The sequence below is a fragment of the Bos taurus genome, chromosome 9 (assembly GCF_002263795.3).
Source record: "Bos taurus isolate L1 Dominette 01449 registration number 42190680 breed Hereford chromosome 9, ARS-UCD2.0, whole genome shotgun sequence".
Classification (NCBI taxonomy): Eukaryota; Metazoa; Chordata; class Mammalia; order Artiodactyla; family Bovidae; genus Bos; species Bos taurus.
Window position 1 is genome coordinate 27,587,977 of NC_037336.1, and position 22,587 is coordinate 27,610,563.

The following is a 22,587-nucleotide window of genomic DNA, read 5'->3' on the forward strand; positions in this document are numbered from 1 at the left end:
CCTCCAGAATGACGAGAAATAAATGCTTGTTGCCTAAGCTACCTTGTTGTTCAGTTGCTCAGACATGTCCAGCTCTTTGTGACCCCATGGACTGCAGCTCGCCAGGCTTCCCTGTCCTTCTCCATCTCCTGGAGCTTGCTCAAACTTGTGTCCACTGCCAGTGATGCCATCTGACCATCTCGTCCTGTCATCCCCTTCTCCTCCTGCCTTCAATCTTTCCCAGATTGCAAGGCAGGAGGAGTCCTGAATGGTTTAAGACAACAACAAGCATATGAAAAGATAATCTCCTCTGTTAGTTATCAGGGAAATGCAAATTAAACCCACAACAAGGTATCACTATACATCTATTAGACAGGCTAATACTAAAAAATAGCAACACCAACAAATGCTGGTGAGGATACAAAGAAACTGGACGGTTCATACATTATTGATGGCAATGCTGCTACTGCTAAGTCACTACAGTTGTGTCCGACTCTGTGCGACCCCATGGACCGAAGCCCACCAGGCTCCCCCGTCCCTGGGATTCTCCAGGCAAGAACACTGGAGTGGGTTGCCATCTCCTTCTCCAATATTGATGGCAATGCAGAATGGTAATCCCACTCTGAAAATTTGTTTCGCAGTTTTACAGAAAACTAAACATGCAAGGGCACCCCACTCCAGTATTCTTGCCTGGAAAATCCCATGGACAGAGGAGCCTGGTGGGCTGCAGTCCATGGGTCGCTAAGAGTTGGACACGACTGAGCGACTTCACTTTGACTTTTCACTTTCGTGCCCTGCAGGAGGAAAGAGCAACCCACTCCAGTGTTCTTGCCTGGAGAATCCCATGGACAGAGGAGCCTGGTGGGCTGCTGTCCACGGGATTGCATGGAGTCGGACACGACTGAAGTGACTTAGCAGCAGCAGCAGCAAACATACAATTATCATATGATAGAGTAATAATACTCTTGAATACTTTTTCCAGATAAGTATAAAAACTACCTTTGTAAGAAATTATATATGAAATGTTTATAGCAATTTTATTCAGAATAGCTAAAAACAGGAAACAGGTCAGATGTCCTTCAATAGGTGGACGGTTAAATATATGCTGGTACACCAGTACTGTTGCTGTTGTTCAGTTGCTAGGTTGTATCTTTTGTGACCCCATGGACTGTAGCTCGCCAGGATCCTCTGTCCCTGCAATTTACCAGGCAAGAATACTGGAGGGGGTTGCCATTTCCTCCCCAAGGGGATCGTCCCGACACAGGGATCAAACCCTCATCTCCAGCATTGCAGGTGGATTCTTCACTGCTGAGTCACCAGGGAAGCCCATATTGGTACTACTTAGCAATAACACAGAAGGAACTCTTGATAGATGCTCAACAATTTAGATGAACCTTCAGGGAATTTTGCTGAGCAGAAAAAGAATTCAATCACAAAATGTTACATATTGTACAATTTCATTTATATAACACTTCTGAAGTGACAAAATTTTGGAAATCAACACATGACTGATTATCAGGGGTTAGTGATGCACATAAAAGGATAACATTAGGGATACTTGTGATGGAGCGTTTGTTATCTTGGTTCTTATGGTAGATACATGAACTCATAAAACTGTACTGAACTAAATATACAAAGAGAGAGAGAGAAAGAACAATGAGTACAACAAGTAAAACCTGAGAAATCCAAACAAGATTTGTGGATTATATTAATGTCAATATCTTGGCTGTGATATTGTACGAGTTTTATGTTATCATCGGGAGAAATGGTAACAGGTACGGGATGTCTGTTATTTTCCACAACTGCATGTGATTTTATAATTATTTCAGTAAAAATTTATGTATAATATCATGTATGAAACTAGTTGCCAGTCCAGGTTCAATGCACGATACTGGATGCTTGGGGCTAGTGCACTGGGACGACCCAGAGGGATGGTATGGCGAAGGAGGAGGGAGGAGGGTTCAGGATGGGGAACACATGTATACCTGTGGCGGATTCATTTTGATATTTGGCAAAACTAATACAATTTGTAAAGTTTAAAAATAAAATAAAATAAATTTAAATTAAAAAATGAAGGTGAAATGTTTCCTCTAAAGGTGATTCTTGGATACCTTCTGACTTTAATGTGCAAGAAAGTTTCTACAATGTCAGTGTTGTTGATGCGGACAACTGAAGAGCCAGGGGACTGTTCCCAATTTGTGTCATCTTTCTACACCCTCCATGAATAAGGCTGTCCTCCGATCTTTCATCTCTCTAATTAATCCTGTTTTCTCAGGCTCTTCAGTGAGACCTTTTTCCTCTTCCTCTCCATTCCCCCCTAGAGGGTCCCTAAGGCTTTATTCTCAGATTATTATCATTCACATTCTTTCACTAAGATGTCTCCTACAGCTTTAATTAGCAATAATTAATCAGATAAACCTCATTGGCTATGATACTGCCACTGTGCCAGGCTCCTACAGCTTTAGATGTCACTGATTCCCTAATGTACATCTCCAGGCCTGATCATACTCCAGAGCCCTTGACTTTTTAGATATAGATGCCTTCTTGGCATAGCCATTTGGATATTTAATCATCTTCATCTCATGATGACCAGCCTCTTCCACTAAACACAGCTAGCTAGTGTTAGTCACTCAGTTGTGTCCAATTCTTTGTGATCACATGGACTGTAGCCCACCAGGCTCCTCTGTCCATGGAATTCTCCAGGCAAGAATACTGGAGAGGATCTTCCAGGGGATGTTCCTGACCCAGGGGTCAAACCTGGGTCTCCTGCATTGCAGGCAGAGTCTTTACCGGTTGAGGCATCAGGGAAACCCACCAAACATGCTTCTCACCAAATGTTCTCATATCCGGGAACCGTATCATTAATCTCAGTCTAAAAAAAAAAGATTACCTTGGACTTACATTTCTCTCCTTACTGTTCTCCCTTTTATATTTCTCTCACTTGCATTTAAGCAGCAAATCCTATTGGTTCCACCTTCAAAATGTATTCTACCCTTGACCAATTTTCACTGCCTTCCCTGCTACACCCTAGTCTAAACCATTTTCATACTGCCAGCTCTAACTACAAAATAGTCTCCTAATGAGTCCCTTATTTTCCATTTTTATTCTTCTAGAGGTTATTTCAATATTTTTTTCTCTAGTATAACAGTTGACTGAAGGATATTGTTTAGGAAAGTCAGACTTGTGTAGTTTAGGAATATAAATCCACTTTGATTCCTATCTCTGTCATTTACCACCTGACTGGCCTTGATGAAGTAACAATCTTCCTGAGCCTCAATTTCTTCACCAATAAAACAATACTCACATAATAAAGTTTCTGTAAGGAGCATATGTGATTATATCTAGCACATGGTATCCCTTCAATAAATGTCAACTATAATTGTTATTATTTGTGGTTAACTCGTAACTTGTTATGTCAGAGAAAGAGATTATTCCACCTGGAGTTTAGTTCTTAGATTTATTCCTCTGCCAAAGCATTAAAAGGATGGGATAAAGCTAAGATTTAAAATAAAATAAACTCGTTTTGTATGAGAAGTAGAAATGAATGCTTTTTGAATCTTTTTTCTTTCTTTTTACAAAAGATTAAATTATAAAATTATTGGTTCTCATAGATTTTGCTGTTAAATGCATCATGGCACTGATATTTCTGCTCTTTCATCTTTTTAAGCTCATTATTATTACTTTTTCAGCTTATAAATCTCTTGTTGTCTCATAAAATTTTCTATTTCAAAACAAGTGATATATTTCCCCCACTAATGTTACTCCATTATTATTGAGCCAGACTTCAAAATGCAAAAGAAATCCATGGTTAATCTTACCACTTATGGAAAATTATTAACTTTTGATAGGATCCAGTGGTTAAACAAGTATCAAATTCTAACCCCTATATATCAGAAAAGAAAATATTTCATACCTCCACCTGCAACCCACAACCAGTCTTGACAAATTTTCTTGATATTGTTGAATAAAAGATAGATGCACAATCTTTTTAGCAACTAACATCACCCCAGGGTCAGACAAACTGCATTGATCATGCCCTGAACTGTTTCCATTGCTATTTACCAAAGTGACTGTGGTAAACAGTAAAGATCCTCTTAGAAGCATCACTGGAGTTTATAGTTTATGAAGAGACCTATATGCTAGCTTAGCTGGGTCACTAAAAACTAGAAGAAACCATACAGAGCATCAACAAATATATAAATATTTTAACTAAAAATCTCATATATATGTTGTGGCTACATTATTTTAAAATTACCATTCCCTTTCTCTGTTTTGTTTATTCTCTATAAGATAGCCATTTTACTAATTTATCTTTATTTTATATCACCCCCAAGGAATATAAATAAGTACAAAGATCGAAATTTTAACTTCTTTTTTTAATATAAATTTATTTATTTTAATTGGAGGCTAATTACTTTACAATATTGTATTGGCTTTGCTATACATTGACATGAATTGCCACAGTGTACATGTGTTTTTCACTGTAGTTTCCTCAAGACCTAAAACACTCCAATATGCAGTAGATGATTACTATATTTTTGCATATTGAATGAATTTGATATCAACCTACCTTAAATGTTATAAAATAACATGTTTATCTTTAATAACTAGATAGTTCACTTAGACATTGCTTTGATTTTAAAAAAAAAAAAAGGTTATCTTTCCTCCTTAGCTAATTGGCCAAGTAAAACACTTTGCCAATAGAACTGTGGATAATCTTCTCGACTTCTTGACTGAATGAAGCAAGAATTGACAAAGTATCTATAAAACCAAATACAAAAGTGCATATATAGTTCAAATTTTATAGTGGCATAAAATCAGTTTCCTGATCTGAATTTCTATCATCCAAAGCCTTTGACTGTGTGGATCACAACAAACTGTGGAAAATTCTTAAAGAGATGGGAATATCAGATCACCTGACCTGCTTCCTGAGAAATCTATATGCAGGTCAAGAAGTAACAGTTAGAACTGGACACGGAACAACAGACTGGTTCCAAATTGGGAAAGGAGTACATTAAGGCTATATTTGTCACCCTGCTTACTTAGCTTATATGCAGAATATATCATGCTGAATGCTGGGCTGGATGTAGCACAAGCTAGAATCAAGATTGAAGGGAGAAATATCAATAACCTCACATATGCAGATGACACCATTCTTATGGCAGAAAGTGAAGAAGAACTAGAGAGCCTGTTGATGAAAGTGAAAGAGGAGAGTGAAAAAGTTGGCTTAAAACTCAACATTCAGAAAACTAAGATCATGGCATCCAGTCCCATCACTTCATGGCAAATAGTTGGGGAAACAATGGAAATAGTGAGAGACTTTATTTTTTCTGGGCTCCAAAATCACTGCAGATGGTGACTGTAGCCATGAAATTAAAAGATGCTTACTCCTTGGAAGAAAAGCTATGATCAACCTAGACAGCATATTAAAAAACAGAGACATTACTTTGCCAACAAAGGTTCGTTTAGTCAAGGCTATGGTTTTTCCTGTGGTCATGAATGGATGTGAGAGTTGGACTGTGAAGGTTTTTCCTGTGGTCATGAATGGATGTGAGAGGTTGGAACTGTGAAGAAGGCTGAAGCAACCGAAAGAATTTGGGACGCTTTTGAAGTGTGCGTGTTGGGAGAAGACTCTTGAGAGTCCCTTGGACTGCAAGGAGATCCAACCAGTCCATTCTGAAGGAGATCAGCCCTGGGATTTCTTTGGAAGGAATGATGCTAAAGCTACAACTCCAGTACTTTGGCCACCTCATGCGAAGAGTTGACTCATTGGAAAAGACTCTGATGCTGGGAGGGATTGGGGACAAGAGAAGAAGGGGACGACAGAGCATGAGATGACTGGATGGCATCACTGACTCAATGGACATGAGTTTGAGTGAACCCTGGGAGTTGGTGATGGACAGGGAGGCCTGGCGTGCTGTGATTCATGGGGTCGCAAAGAGTCAGACACGACTGAGTGACTGATCTGATCTGATCTGATCTGATGGTTTTTCCAGTAGTCATGTATGGATGTGAGAGTTAGACTATAAAGAAAGCTGAGTGCCAAATAATTGATGCTTTTGAGCTGTGGTGTTGGAGAAGACTCTTGAGAGTCCCTTGGACTGTAAGAATATCCAGCCAGTCAATCCTAAAGGAAATCAGTTCTGACTATTCATTGGAAGGACTGATGCTGAAGCTGAAACTCCAATACTTTGGCCACCTGATGCAAAGAACCGACACATTTGAAAAGACCCTGATGCTGGAAAGATTGAAGGCAGGAGAAGGGGATGACAGAGGATGAGATGGTTGCATAGCATCACCAATGTGATGGACATCAGTTTGAGTAGGCTCCGGGGTTGGTGATAGACAGGGAAGCCTGGCATGCTGCAGTCCATGGGGTTGCAAAGAGTTGGACACGATTGAGTGACTGAACCGAACTGAACAGAAGAAAATTATGTTGTTATTCTATGTATTCTTTTTTTTTCTTATTACAAATCTCGAAAATGAAGACTTTAAGAAAATATTTCTGAAAATAACCAAATACGTTTCAACACTTTTGAAACCAGAAAGTGTTCATTAGTCATTATTTCGCAGCCAAGAACATAAGTTGAACATAGTTCAAAGAAAGAGATGATAGTTAATGCTGATTCTCATAAGGATTTACAAGAAAAATGGCAAAAGTCTTCCTGTTTGTGTAGCATTATATCAATATTTAGTATAATTTAGTGTGATACAAATTCAGATCTTCATATTTTGCTTTTCTGAAAAGCCTCTACATTGTTTAAATATCATGTTGAATTAGACTGTACAACTCTCTAAATTAGCTAAGTGGTTCTACAATAGTATCACTGCATCTAGGCTGCCAAGCAAGTGCCAACTCAGCAGGATTTCTGAATAGTTGGTAAATGAAGCATCAGAATTCTGGAGTTTAAAATGAAAACAATTTCTTAACAAAAAAAAAATCTCAGAATTATGTGTCTTTTACAATAAAAATTCTAGGGAAAATCCTTTGACATCTGAAAAAGATAGGGCAAATATTTCATTAATTGATTAAAAGGTAATTATTAATTTTTTTCAGTTAGTGTAACACTATGCTACTTGCTATGATAACTATCAAAGAAAAATATACTGAAAAGTATCACTTGGAGCTCTTCTTAATGTTGATTTAAAAATAACCAAATGGCAGATTTAATCAGCACAGGAGGCCAGAAAAGATAAGGCTGAATTGCATCAGTCATGCTCTCCTCTTGTGACAAGTCCTTTGAGGAAGTTCTAAGACTCCTTCAATCCAGGAAAGAATTCATTTGATCAATCCCTTCATTGTAAGAATTCCTCTCTGATGAGTAGTTTTATTTTTGAAAACTAAAAGAAACCATTAAGTCATGAAAATGAATCTCTAGTGATAAAGCTTCTAGTGTCAGGACTCCATAGTAGAGTATGTGTCTGACCTGTGTGCTGCAATAGGTCTAAACCATCACTCCTTCCTAGCAATCAGACACTACCAATGGGGGTGGTTGGATCACCGTGGGGGAGAATCAAAATGCTTTCTGCCATCACAACTTGACATATGGAAGTCGCAGAAGGGAAAAAATGTAACTGTCTGAACCATGACAGAAAATGAAATATAGTACATAAATCCACAGTGAATAATGAAAAATGTCAGAGTACTATCTTTTGTGAAAGTGTAAACAGGCAAATCTTTCATCCAGAGGGAAACCAGAAAACAAAGATAAACTATCCACATCTCCTCCTGAAGGGAATCTTCTACTGTTACATCAACATACGCTTCTCTGATCATAACACTTCTACATGTCATCTCTCTGTGTATCTGTGTGCATGGTATCCAGAGTATGTGATAAATCGTACATAAATGTACTTAAACGCCTCTATTCATATTCTGAATCCACAAACAACACCTGATTAAGTGCCTTCTTGGACCAAAGAGGGACAGGGCAATTATTTGTGCCCAATAACCCATATCCAGTAGAGTTTCTTGTGAATTACTAATCTGATAGACAGTGATATATTTCAGGCAATGTGCTAGGAAATACAAAGAGGAATATGACAACATTATGGTGCTGTTTGACATTCTCAAATTCCAGCTGAGAGCAGGCACAGTAAGAAAAATAAGATGAAACAGATACTGAGAAATGCTAAACAAACATATTCAGAGTGGAAGAACTGGTTAATTTGTTTAGAGAAGTCAGGGACATTTAACAGAGGAGGTGATTTTTTAAAAAGTCTTCTTATAGGAGAAGAGAACCATTTAATGTGTACTATATTTTTGAAATAATTTGAATGCTGTTTGTTTTGAGTGCTTCAGGAAAGTCTTCTTTCTGCCAACAAAATTATTTATACCCAGAAAGGATATAAATTTTTCTTCTGGAATTTTCTCAATTACAAAAATATATTTGGCATACAACAGTTTAAAACTTGGGAGTTTCTATTCCTGTGAGCAGGAGGCCAGTGACAGGTACTCACTTGTGATTCTGATGAGGCGCAAATTTGAAACACAGCTTTGTGAGATGGGTATATGGGAATGACTCATACAGCTAATGTGTGTGTCTGGAAACCTCCCACAATCTACAACCTGACGTGGATTGGTTCTACTTTATTATCTGTTACATCAGCAATAAATCTTAGGTTGCAAAAATATTTTTGGCAACTTTATCTATATATGTTAATAATATAATAAGGTATATAGTACTGCATACTTTATACATATTTTAGTAATGAAATTAACCTCAATAACATCATAATTTCTGTCCTGTATATATTGAATCAGTTAAGCATTTTAAGTTATTCCTAACATGTTCAGTTGTGTTTTATATGGAATATTATGCATTAAAATATCACTGGTAAAGTTGAGGAGTCACTATAGTCTGTACTATTTCCCAGACAATGTCCATTGTATCCCCATAAGGAAGCAATATATTCTCGCTAAATGGGCAGTACTGGGGGGCACTCTCAAAAACAACAGAATGATCTCTGTTCATTTCCAAGGTAAATAATTCAATATCACAGTAATCTAAGTCTATGCCCCAACCACTAATGCCAAAGAAGCTGAAGTTGAATGGTTCTATGAAGACCTACAAGACCTTCAAGGACTAACACCAAAAAAGATGTCCTTTTCAAAATAGGAGGCTGCAATGCAAAAGTAGCATGTCAAGAGATACCAGGAGTAACCAGCAAATTTGGCCTTGGAGTACAAAATGAAGCAGGGCAAAGGCTAACAGAGTTTTGCCAAGAGAATGCACTGACTGAAGCAAATACCCTCTTCCAACAACATAAGAGACAACTCTAAACATGGCCATCACCAGATGGTCATACCTAAACCAGATTGATTATATTCTTTGCATTTGAAGATGGAGAAGATCTATAGTGTCAGCACAAACAAGACCAGGAGCTGACTGTGGCTCAGATTATGAACTCCTTATTGCAAAATTCAGACTTAAATTGAAGAAAGTAGGGGAAACCACTAGACCATTCAGGTAAGACCTAAATCAAATCTCTTAAGATTATACAGTGGAAGTGACAAATAGATTCAATGGATTAGATCTGATAGATAGAGTGCCTGAAGAATTACAGACAGAGGTCCATAATTTGTACAGGAGGCAATGATCAAAATGATCATTAAGAAGAAATGCAAATGACAAAATGGTTGTCTGAGGAGGCCTTAAATATATCTGAGAAAAGAAGAGAAGCAAAAGGCAAAGGAGAAAAGCAAAGATATATCCAAAGAATAGTAAGGAAAGAAAGTCTTTCTCAGTGATCAATGCAAAGAAATAGAAGAAAACAATAGAATGGGAAAGACTAGAGATCACTTTAAGAATAAAAGCATATAAAACCCACAGCAAGTATTATCCTCAATGGTGAAAAATTGAAAGCATTTCCCTTAAAGTCAGGAACAAGACAAGGGTGCCCACTCTCAACACTACTATTTAAACAGTTTTGGAAGTTTTAGCCACAGCAATCAGAGAAAAAAAAGAAATCCAGATTGGAAAAGAAGAAGTAAAACTCTCACTGTCTACAGATGACATGATCCTCTACAAGAAAAACCCTAAAGACTCCACCATAAAATTACCAGAGCTAATCAATGAATATAGTAAAGTTGCAGATATAAAATCAACACACAGAAATCCCTTGCATTCCTATACACTAACAATGAGAACACAGAAAGAGAAATTAAGGAAACAATTTCAATCACCATTGCAATGAAAAGAACAAAATACTTAGGGATAAATCTACCTAAAGAAACAAAAGACCTATATATAGAAAACTATAAAACACTGATGAAAGAAATCAAAGATGACACAAAGAGATGGAGAAATATAACATGTTCATTGATCAGAAGAATCAATATAGTGAAAATGAACATATTATCCAAAGCAATCTATAGATTCAATGCAATCCCTATCAAGTTACCAATGGTATTTTTCACAGAACTAGAACAAATAATTTCACAATTTTTATGGAAATACAAAACACCTCAAATAGCCAAAGCTATCTTGAGAAAGAAGAATGGAACTGGAGGAATCAACCTGCCTGACTTCAGACTATCCTACAAAGCTACAGTCATCAAGACAGTATGGTACTGGCACAAAGACAGAAATATAGATCAATGGAACAAAACAGAAAGCCCAGAGAAAAATCCATACACCTATGGACACCTTATCTTTGACAAAGGAGGCAAGAATGTACAATGAAGAAAAGACAATCTCTTTAACAAGTGGTGCTGGGAAAACTGGTCAACCACTTGTAAAAGAATGAAACTAGAACACTTTCTAACACCGTACACAAAAATAAACTCAAAATGGATTAGAGATCTAAATATAAGACCAGAAACTATAAAACTCCTAGAGGAAAACATAGGCAAAACAGTCTCTGACATAAATCACAGCAGGATCCTCTATAACCCACCTCCCAGAGTAATGGAAATAAAAGCAAAAATAAGCAAATGGGACCTAATTAAACTTAAAAGCTTTTGCACCATGAAGGAAACTCTAAGCAAGGTGAAAAGACAGCCTTCAGAATGGGAGAATATAATAGCAAATGAAGCAACTGACAAATAATTAATCTTAAAAATATACAAGCAGCTCCTGCAGCTCAATTCCAGGAAAATAAATGACACAATCAAAGATTGGGCCAAGGAACTAAACAGATATTTCTCCAAAGAAGACATACAGATGACTAATAAACACATAAAGAGATGCTCAACATCACTTATTATCAGAGAAATGCAAATCAAAACCACAATGAAGTACCATCTCACGCTGGTCAGAATGGCTGCTATCCAAAAGTCTATAAGCAATAAATGCTGGAGAGGGTGTGGAGAAAAGGGAACCCTCTTACACTGTTGGTGGGAATGCAAACTAGTACAGTCACTATGGAGAACAGTGTGGAGATTCCTTAAGAAACTGGAAATAGAACTGCCATATGACCCAGCAATCCCACTGCTGGGCATACACACCGAGGAAACCAGAATTGAAAGAGACACGTGTACCCCAATGTTTATCATAGCACTGCTTACAATAGCCAGGACATGGAAGCAACCTTGATGTTCATCAGCAGACAAATGGATAAGAAAGCAGTGGTACATATACACAATGGAGTATTACTCAGCTATTAAAAAGAATGAATTTGAATCAGTTCTAATGAGGTGGATGAAACTGGAGCTTATTATACAGAGTGAAGTAAGTCAGAAAGAAATATACCAATACAGTATATTAATGCATATATATGGAATTTAGAAAGATGGTAATGATGACTCTATATGCAAGACAGCGAAAGAGACACAGATGTAAAGAACAGACTTTTGGACTCTGTGGGAGAAGGCGAGGGTGTGATGATTTCAGAGAATAGTATTGAAACATGTAGATTATCACATGTGAAATAGATTGCCAGTCCAGGCTTGATGCATGAAACAGGGTGATCAGTGCTGGTGCACTGGGATGACCCTAAGGGATGAGATGGGGAGGGAGGTGGGAGGGGCATTCGGGATGAGGAACACATGTACACCCATGGCTGATTCATATCAATGTATGGCAAAACCACTACATTATCATAAAGTAATTAGCCTCCAATTAAAATAAATACATTAATTAAAAAAAAAGAAAATTAGATATACCAAGGGAACATTTCATGCAAAGAAGGGCACAATAAAGGACAGAAATGGTATGGACCTAACAGAAGCAGAAGATATTAAGAAGAGGTGGCAGAAATACACAGACGAACTATACAAAAAAGATCTTTATGACCCAGATAACCATGATGGTGTGATCACTCACCTAGAGCAAGACATCCTGGAATGTGAAGTCAAGTAAGCCTTAGGAAGCATCACTATGAACAAAGCTAGTGGAGGTGATGGAATCCCAGTTGAGCTATTTCAAATTCCAAAAGATGATGCTTAGTGCTGTACTCAATATGCCAGCAAATTTGGAAAACTCAGCAGTGGCCACAGGAACAGAAAAGGTCAGTTTTCATTTCAATCCCAAAGAAAGGCAATGCCAAAGAATGTTAAAACTATTGCACAATTGTACTCATCTCACACGCTAGCAAAGTAATACTCAAAATTCTTCAAGATAAGCTTCAACAGTACATGAACCAAGAACTTCCAGATGTTCAAGCTGGATTTAGAAAAGGAAGTGGAACCAGAGATCAAATTGCCAAAATCCATTTGATCATAGAAAAAAGCAAGAGAATTCCAGAAAAAACATCTGTTTCTGCTTCATTGACTATACTGAAACCTTTGACCATGTGGATCACAACAAACTGTGGAAAATTCTGAAAGAGATGTGCATACCAGACCACCTGACATGCCTCCTGAGAAATCTGCATGCAGGTGAAGAAGCAACAGTTAGAACTGGACCTGGAACAACAGACTGGTTCCAAATTGAGAAAGCAGTACATCAAGGCTATATATTGTCACGCTGCTTATTTAACATATATGTAGAGTACATCATGAGAAATACTGGGCTGGATAAATTACAAGCTGGAATCAAGACTGTCACGAGAAATATCAATAACCTCAGATATACAGATGACACCACCCTTATGGTAGAAAGTGAAGAAGAACTAAAGAGCCTCTTGATGAAAGTGAAAGATGACAGTGAATAAGCTGGCTTAAAATTCAACATTCAAAAAAAGAAGATCATGCCATAAGGTCCCATCTGCTAAGCTGCTGCTGCTAAGTCGCTTCAGTCATGTCCAACTCTGTGCGACCCCATAGACGGCAGTCCAACAGGCTCCCCTATCCCTGGGATTCTCCAGGCAAGAACACTGGAGTGGGTTGCCATTTCCTTCTCCAATGCATGAAAGTGAAAAGTGAAAGTCAAGTCGCTCAGTCGTGTCTGACTCATAGCGACCCCATGGACTACAGCCTACCAGGCTCCTCCATCCATGGGATTTTCCAGGCAAAAGTACTGGAGTGGGGTGCCATTGCCTTCTCCAAAGGTCCCGTCACTTCATGGCAAATAGATGGGGAAACAGTGGAAACAGTGTCAGACTTTATTTCTGGGGGCTCCAAAATCACTGCAGATGGTGATTGCAGCCATGAAATTAAAAGACGCTTACTCCTTGGAAGGAAAGTTATACCAACCTAAATAGCATATTAAAAAGCAGAGACATTACTTTGTCAACAAAGGTCCATCTAGTCAAAGCTATAGTTTTTCCAGTAGTTATGTATGGATGTGAGAGTTGGACTATAAAGCAAGCTGAGTGCCCAAAAATTGAGCTTTTGAACTGTGCTGTTGGAGAAGACTCTTGAGAGTCCCTTTGACTGCAAGGAGATCCAACCAGTCCATCCTAAAGGAGATCAGTTCTGGGTGTTCATTGGAGGGACTGATGTTGAAGCTGAAACTCCAATATTTTGGCCACCTGATGCGAAGAGCTGACTCATTTGAAAAGACCCTGATGCTGGGAATGATTGAAGGCAGGAGGAGAAGGGGATGACAGAGGATGAGATGGTTGGATGGCATCACTGACTCAATAAAGATGAGTTTGAGTAAACTCCTGGAGTTGGTGATGGACTGGGAGGCCTGGTGTGCTGTGATCCATGGGTCCCAAAGAGTAGGGCAGGACTGAGCGACTGAACTGAACAATACCATGTAAGGATTTTATGGGCATATACAACAAAGATTTTAAAAAAAAATGCTAAGCAAATAATTAGTTGTTATTAATGACAAATTGTCCTTTCGGGAGTTTTCCTCTATATAAGTCAGGACTAATCTGTAAAATGTTTCAAAGACATTGATTGACACTTAGTACCTGACTAGACTATTAAAATTGAAGAAAGTAGGGAAAACAACTAGACCATTCAGGTATGACCTAAATCAAATCCCTTATGATTATACAGTGGAAGTGAGAAATAGATTTAAGGGACTAGACTTGACAGACAGAGTGCCTGATGAACTATGGATGGAGGTTCATAACATTATAGAGGAAACAAGGATCAACACCATCCCCAAAAAAGAAATGCAAAAAAGCAAAATGAATGTCTGAGGAGGCCTTACAAATTGCTGTGAAAAGAAGAGAAGCAAAAAGCAAAGGTGAAAAGGAAAGATATACCCATTTGAATGCAGAGTTACAAAGAATAGCAAGGAGAGATAAGAAAGCCTTCCTTAGCAATCAGTGCAAAGAAATAGAGGAAAACAACAAAATTGGAAAAACTAGAGATCTCTTCAAGAAAATTAGAGATACCAAGGGAACATTTCAGGCACAGATGGGCTTGATAAAGGACAGAAATGGTATGGACCTAACAGAAGCAGAAGATATTAAGAACAGGTGGCAAGAATACACAGAAGAACTGTACCAAAAAAGATCTTCACAACCCAGATAATCATGATGGTGTGATCACTCACCTAGAGCCAGACTTCCTGGAATGTGAAGTCAAGTGGGCCTTAGAAAGCATCACTACGAACAAAGCTAGTGGAGGTGATGGAATTCCAGTTGAGTGATTTCAAATTCTGAAAGATGATGCTGTAAAAGTGCTGCACTCAATATGCTAGCAAATTTAGAAAACTCAGCTGTGTCCACAGGACTGGAAAAGATCAGCTTTCATTCCAATTCCAAAGAAAGGCACTGCCAAAGAATGCTCAAACTACCGCACAATTGTACTCATCTCACATGCTGGTAAAGTAATGCTCAAAATTCTCCAAGCCAGATTTCAGCAATATGTGAACCGTGAACTTCCAGATGTTCAAGCTGGTTTTAGAAAAGGCAGAGGAACCACAGATCAAATTGTCAACATTTGTTGGATCATCGAAAAAGCAAGAGAGTTCCAGAAAAATATCTATTTTTGCTTTATTGACTATGCCAAGCCTTTGATTGTGTGGTCACAATAAACTGTGGAAAATTCTGAAAGACATGGAATACCAGACCCCCTGATCTGTCTCTTGAGAAACCTGTATGCCGGCCAGGAAGCAACAGTTAGCACTGGACATGGAAAAACAGACTGGTTCCAAATAGGAAAAGGAGTGCGTCAAGGCTGAATATTGTCACCCTGCTTATTTAACTTATATGCAGAGTACATCATGAGAAACGCTGGGCTGGAAGAAGCACAAGCTGGAATCAAGATTGCAGGGAGAAATATCAGTAATCTCAGACATGCAGATGACACCACCCTTATAGCAGAAAGTGAAGAGGAACTCAAAAGCCTCTTGATGAAAGTGGAAGAGGAGAGTGAAAAAGTTGGCTTAAAGCCCAACATTCAGAAAACGAAGATCATGGCATCTGGTCCCATCACTTCATGGCAAATAGATGGGGAAACAGTGGAAACAGTGTCAGACTTTATTTTTTTGAGCTCCAAAATCACTGCAGATGGTGTTTGCAGCCATGAAATTAAAAGACGCTTACTGCTTTGAAGGAAAGTTATGACCAACCTAGACAGCATATTCAAAAGCAGAGACACTACTTTGCCAACAAAGGTCTGTCTAGTCAAGGCTATGGTTTTTCCAGTGGTCATGTATGGATGTGAGAATTGGACTGTGAAGAAAGCTGAGCGCCGAAGAATTGATGCTTTTGAACTGTGTTTTGGAGCAGACTCTTGAGAGTCCCTTGGACTGCAAGGAGATCCAACCAGTCCATTCTGAAGAAGATTGGTCCTGGGTGTTCTTTGGAAGGAATGATGCTAAAGCTGAAACTCCAATACTTTGGCCACCTCATGAGAAGAGTTGACTCATTGGAAAAGACTCTGATGCTGGGAGGATTGGGGGCACGAGGAGAAGGGGATGACAGAGGATGAGATGGCTGGGTGGCATCACCAACTCGATGTACATGAGTTTGAGTAAACTCCGGGAGTTGGTGATGGACAGGGAGGCCTGGCGTGCTGCGATTCATGGGGTCGCAAAAGTTGGACATGACTAAGTGACTGAACTGAACTGAACTGAAGCCTATTATTTCACTAATGATAAGATAATCACAACACTCTCAAAGGTAAAGTATTTACTATTTAAGTACTAAAAAGAGTTCCCATTTGCAATTACTTCACTGTGAAGTTACAGATTTCAGAAGCTAAGTATTTGAGTTGTCCAAATTTACTACTATTACGTATGTTGCTGTAATTTAATTTTATAAAACATATTTAGTATCAATAAAAAGGCATTTATTCTATTTTGTTTTCATGCAAACTACCCTACAGTTGAGTTCATTTCACATGCTTGCAAAGTAACGCTCAAAATCCTTCAAGCTAGGCTTCAACAGTATATGAACTGAGAATTTCCAGATGTACAAGCAGGATTTAGAAAAGGCAGAGGAACCAGAGATCAAATTGCCAACATCCGTTGGATCATAGACAAAGCAAGGGAATATCAGAAAAACATCTATTTCTGCTTCACTGACTATGCTAAAGCCTTTGACTGTGCGTGTGTGTGTCTCACCTAGTCATGTCTGACTCTTTGTGGCTCCACGGACTGTAGCCTGCCAGGCTCCTCCATCCATGGGATTCTCCAGGCAAGAATACTGGAGAGGGTTTTCATTCCCTTCTCCAGAGGATCTTTCCAACCCAGGGATCAAACTCTGGTTTCCCATATTGCAGGAAGATTTTTTACTGTCTGAGCCACCATAGAAAAAGCAAGGGAATTCCAGAAAAACATTTACTTCTGCTTAATTAGTATGCAAAAGCATTTGTGTGGATCACAACAAACTGGAAAATTCCTAAAGAGATGGGAATACCAGACCACCTTATCTATCTTCTGAGAAACAGGTCCTGGATGCAGGTCAGGAAGTAACAGAATGGGACATGGAACAATGGAACTGGTCCAAATTTGGAAAAGGAGTATATCCAGGTTTATGTTTTCACCCTGCTTACTTAGCAGAAGACACAATGTGAACTGCTGGGCTGGATGAATCACAAGTTGGATTCAAGTTTGCCAGGAGAAATATCAACAACCTTAGATATGTAGATGGTACTCCAGTGACAGAAAGTAGAGAGGAACTAAAGAGCTTCCTCATGAGGGTGAAAAAGGAGAGTGAAAAAAAGCTAGCTTAAAACTCAGCACTCAAAAAATGAAGATCATGGCACCTGGTCCCATTATTTCATGGCAAATAGATGGGGAAAAAGTGGAAACAGTGACAGACTTAATTTTCTTGGGCTCCAAAATCATGGTGGACAGTGACTGTAGCTATGAAATGAAAAGGTGCTTGCTCCTTGGAAGAAAAGCTATGACAAACCTTGACAGTGTGTTAAAAAGCAGAGACATCACATTGTCCACAAAAGTCCATAGAGTCAAAACTATGGCTTTTTAAGTAGTCATGTATGGAGGTGAGAGTTGGACCATAAAGAAGGCTGAGTGCTGAAGAATTGATGCTTTTGAATTGTGGTGCTGGAGAAGACTCTTGAGAGTCCCTTGGACAGTAAGGAGATCAAACCAGTCAATCCTAAAAGAAATCAATCCTGAATATTCATTAGAAGGACTGATACTGAAGCTGAAGCTCCAATACTTGGGCCACCTGGTGTAAAGTGGAAAAGACCCAGATGCTGAGAAAGGTTGAGGGCAAGAGGAAAAGTGGATGATAGAGAATGAAATGGTTGGAGAGCATCACTGACTCAATAGACGTGAGTTTGAGCAAACTCTGGGAGATCGTGAAGGACAGGGAAGCCTGGCATGCTGCAGTTCATGGGGTCACAAAGAGTCAGAGAAGACCTGGTCAGTGAATAACAACAAATGATTATTATTGATTTAAACCTAAAAGTCAAAACAACATTAAAGTGTAATTAAAGTATTTCTATTAGATACATCTGCCAGAGTCACAAGTTAGCAGTTCAGCTCATCTGGTAATCCCTATAGCCCACCTATATCCCCTATAACTGTGTTTCTTTCCCAGAACTACTATATCTTCTGTAGTAGACTATTCTACTTGATTGAGATGATGTATCCACTTTTGTGCTTTGTTTGTCTTTGTTTAACATTTGAGATGCAGTGGTAAAGAATCCACATGCTAATGCAAGAGAAGCAGGATATATGGGTTCGATCCCTGGGTCAGGAAGATTCTCTGGTGTGGGAAATGACAACCAACTTCAGTATTCTTGTCTGGAGGATTCCATGGATAGAGGACCCTGTTGGGCTACAGTCTATGGGATCACAAAGACTCTGACACAACTGAGCAAGTATGCAGGAGTTTGAGAAATGTTGGACATCAGCTTCGATTGCTCCTATATTTCACAGACACACACACAGCCAGACTTTTGAACTACTGTATGGGTAAGGTAACTTCTAAGATATTTAGATGTACTTAGAAGAGACCAAATTCAGTATTTTAATATTCTTCCTTCCTCCTTCTGCTAATGACATGAGAATGTTAATGTCTCGGCCCTCTGAAACTATGCAATGCTACACTTTCCTTAACTTTTTTCTTAATTTTAGAAGGACTATTGTAATCAGGTGAAAAACTTCTTGTAATACATAAAAGCTTCCATAGGTTTCCCAATGGTGAAAAGTCATTTCTTTCACTTTCAAATAAAATTTTATAAAAAGAAATGCTAGGTGGTGAACCAGTTGTTAATGGTAGCAAACTTATCATTTGGGGTTTTAATCTTTGTATGTCAATGATATATAACTAATATCATATATTATCACTGGTATATATCTGCTATATAATTAAATATCAGTTTTAATGATATAGATGATTACACCTGCTCCCTTTAATCTCCTGACACATGAATAAAAATAAAATATATGCTACATTTTGTGCATTATAACACATATTTCATATATGGAAAAGGCAAGTATGAAACACAATAAAATCACTGCAAATGGTGACTGTAGCCATGAAATTAAAAGACCGCTGGTCCTTGGAAGAAAAACTATGACCAACCTAGACAGCATATTAAAAAGCAGACATTACTTTGCCAACAAAGGTCCGTCTAGTCAAAGTTATGGTTTTTCCAGTAGTTTTGTATGGATGTGAGAGTTGGACCATAAAGAAAGCTGAGCGCCAAAGAACTGATGCTTTTGAACTGTGGTGTCGGAGAAGACTTTTCAGAGTCCCTTGGGCTGCAAGGAGATCCAACCAGTCAATCCTCAAGGAAATCAGTCCTAAATATTCATTGGAAGGCCTGATGCTTAAGCTGAAATTCCAATACTTCGGCCACCTGATGCGAAAAGCTGACTAATTGGAAAAGACCCTGCTGCTGGGAAAGGTTGAAGGCAGGAGGAGAAGGGGATGACAGAGGATGAGATGGTTGGATGGCATCACCAACGTGATGGACATGAGTTTGAGTAAGCTCCGGGAGTTGGTGATGGACAGGAAGCCTGGCATGCTACAGTCCATGGGGTTGCAAAGAGTCAGACATGACTGAGAGACGGAACTCCTAGAGGAGTCTAAGATGAAGACTGTAACTGTAACAAGCAGTTAGAATTAGCTTGTTTTATTTCTCAGCTAGCCAGGTAGAGGACACTAATCTTGCATTCAAGTCAAAGGACAACATGAACTGTGAATGGCAACCCAATCCAGTATTCTTACCTGGGAAATCCCAAGGACAGATGAACCTTCCACGGGGTTGCAAGAGTGGGACATGACTTAGCAACTAAATAACAAGATTTAGAAATAGAAAGCAAAGTTCTGCTCCATTTCTGCCCTTTGATAACCATGTACCATTGGTAGTACTTGACATCTTTGAGCCTTTTATTTTGATTCTATAAATTGGGTATAAAAATACTTCAAATCAGTGGTATAGTTAAGAATGTGTATATCAGTCACTATCTATGAATTTGACTCCTGGCTCCGCTTTAACTATGTGACATCAAGTAAACTGCTTCATTTCTCTGTGCCTTAGTTTCATGATCCATAAAATGGAGATGAATAATCTACTTCTTCATATTACTTTGAAGATTAAATTAGTTAGTGTGTGTGTGTGTCTGTATATGTGTGTATATATATATATATATATATATGTGTGTGTGTGTGTTGGTGACACAGTAAGCCCTCAATGTATGTTACTATTTTTGTTTTCAATATTATTTTTATTTGGAGGGTTGTAAGAATTAGGGGAAAAAACAGATGTTTTAAAATAAAAACATTTCAAAAACTTGAAATGGTAGAATACAACAAAGTAAATTTGACATAGCCATTCTGAATCTATTATATCATTAAGAATCTTTGGGTTTACTTAAATAATTATAATATCGTATATTGATCCCTTAGCAATTTGTTACAGTTTATATTTGATATTTGATTTCCATTTGGCCCCAAAGAGTTAAAATAGCTTTCAAAACACCAACTTTCTGATTTTGGCAACATTTTCCAAAACTTATTATTAATTCACAAAAGTTGGCATTAGACCATGAACTTCTTCAGAAATAATTACAAAGCAGGAACACTCAGCTGCCTCAAAAATAAATTCAGCTTCCTTCCTAAAGGGGAGGATTTTAAAATAAAATGCTTTCCTTTTATCTTTAAATTGACTTAGAGACATTATAAATTCTGTTTTTTAAGAATCAATCAAACATAATCTCAATTAACTATATACAGAAATCCCAATAAATAGGAATAAGCTTTCAAAAATTACCATGTTGGTCACCACAAAAAAAGAATCTCCACAGAATTAGATACGTCCCTGCACAATATTACAGGTTTAAATATACAACCCAGATTCTAGAGCTGTTATTATGGTCTCAAAGTCTGAGACTGAAACTGAAAGATGCACTTCAGCTGCAAATATGTAGCAATTATCATGAAATGAACTTCGTTCCTCATTTTTGCTAATCACCATGGTAACCTGCATTCAATGGATTCTTTCTGGGAAACATTCCAGACTCTATCAGACATTTTTAGTTTGGAAGGTTAGAATATTCTTACTTACTTGGTTGCTTATATTGTTTTTAGCAATATGTAATGGCATTATCAAAAGAATGTACTAGAATATTGAAACTGTTTGATATAATAAAATTCTTAGGTTATAAAGGTAAGAAGAATCTACTACTAACATTTACTAATAATACTTCATAAATATTAATGAATCCATTAGCTTACAAGTTTATAAATTTTAAGTGATCTAAATTCAACATATGTTTTGACTATTGATAATATACATTTACTTACATGCTATATATGAAACATATAAGATATAAAATTGATTTCTATCAAAAGAATTTCTCATTCAGACATAGGAAAAATGTCCATTTTGGCAATAAAGTGGTTTAAGAAACATATTATCTTAGAAAACATATCAAAAGAATGATGTGTTGGCACTGGAACAATATCCTCCATTCTCAGGTCTACGTATATGGCTTAGGAGGTAACTTATACATCAGACTTAGAGAACAAAAATATCAAGAGAGAGGTATGGACTGGGAATTCATATTTCACATTTTTCATAATGAGATAGTAGAAGAAAATATACACCTGGATATCAGACCGAGTACATCTACTTTAAGTGGCCAGTCAGCAAAGGGTGACCAGTCCCTGATGGGACAGAAGACTTGTGCAAGAATGTGTAACACTTTGCCTCTACATTAAGGAAGTCTTGGTATTTAAAATTAAAAAAAGTCATCTGAGCTAAACACGTGCTTACTGATGTAGTAGATTTACATTCCGGAATAAGTTTCTTGGGTTTCCCTGGTGGCTCAGGAGTAAAGAATCCACCAATGCAGGAGAATGAGGATGCAAGCTCTGTGAAGATTCCCTAGAGAAAGAAACAGCAAGCCCACTTCAGTATTCTTGCTTGGGAAATCCCATGGACAGAGGAGCCTGGTGGGCTACAGTCCATGGGGCCGCAAAGCGTCGGACATGACTTAGCTACTAAGCAACAACAACACGTTCCTTATCTTACTGCAGACTGGGAATAGTTTATAAACTGGTATTGGAGGAGAAAATGGTCTTCTAAGGAAAGCCCCAGAGATCAAGGAAGAGGAAGCCTGATAGAAGATGTCTGAATTGTAAATAAAAAGTTAATTAGGGGATTTGGTTTCTGTTTTAACATGTACAGTGTTTAGAAATTATCAGTTCTGTTTTTATAATGAGGAAAAGTTAGACACACTGAAACTGACTTTTCTTAAACCCATCAAATGATTGAGGTTACAGGATACCAATCCAAATGTGGAGAGAAGGGCAAATCCAGAGAATCACAGCTGGAATTTGCTTATCTGGATCAAAACAGCTGGAGTTATAAACAGGTAGAAACCCTGAAATGGT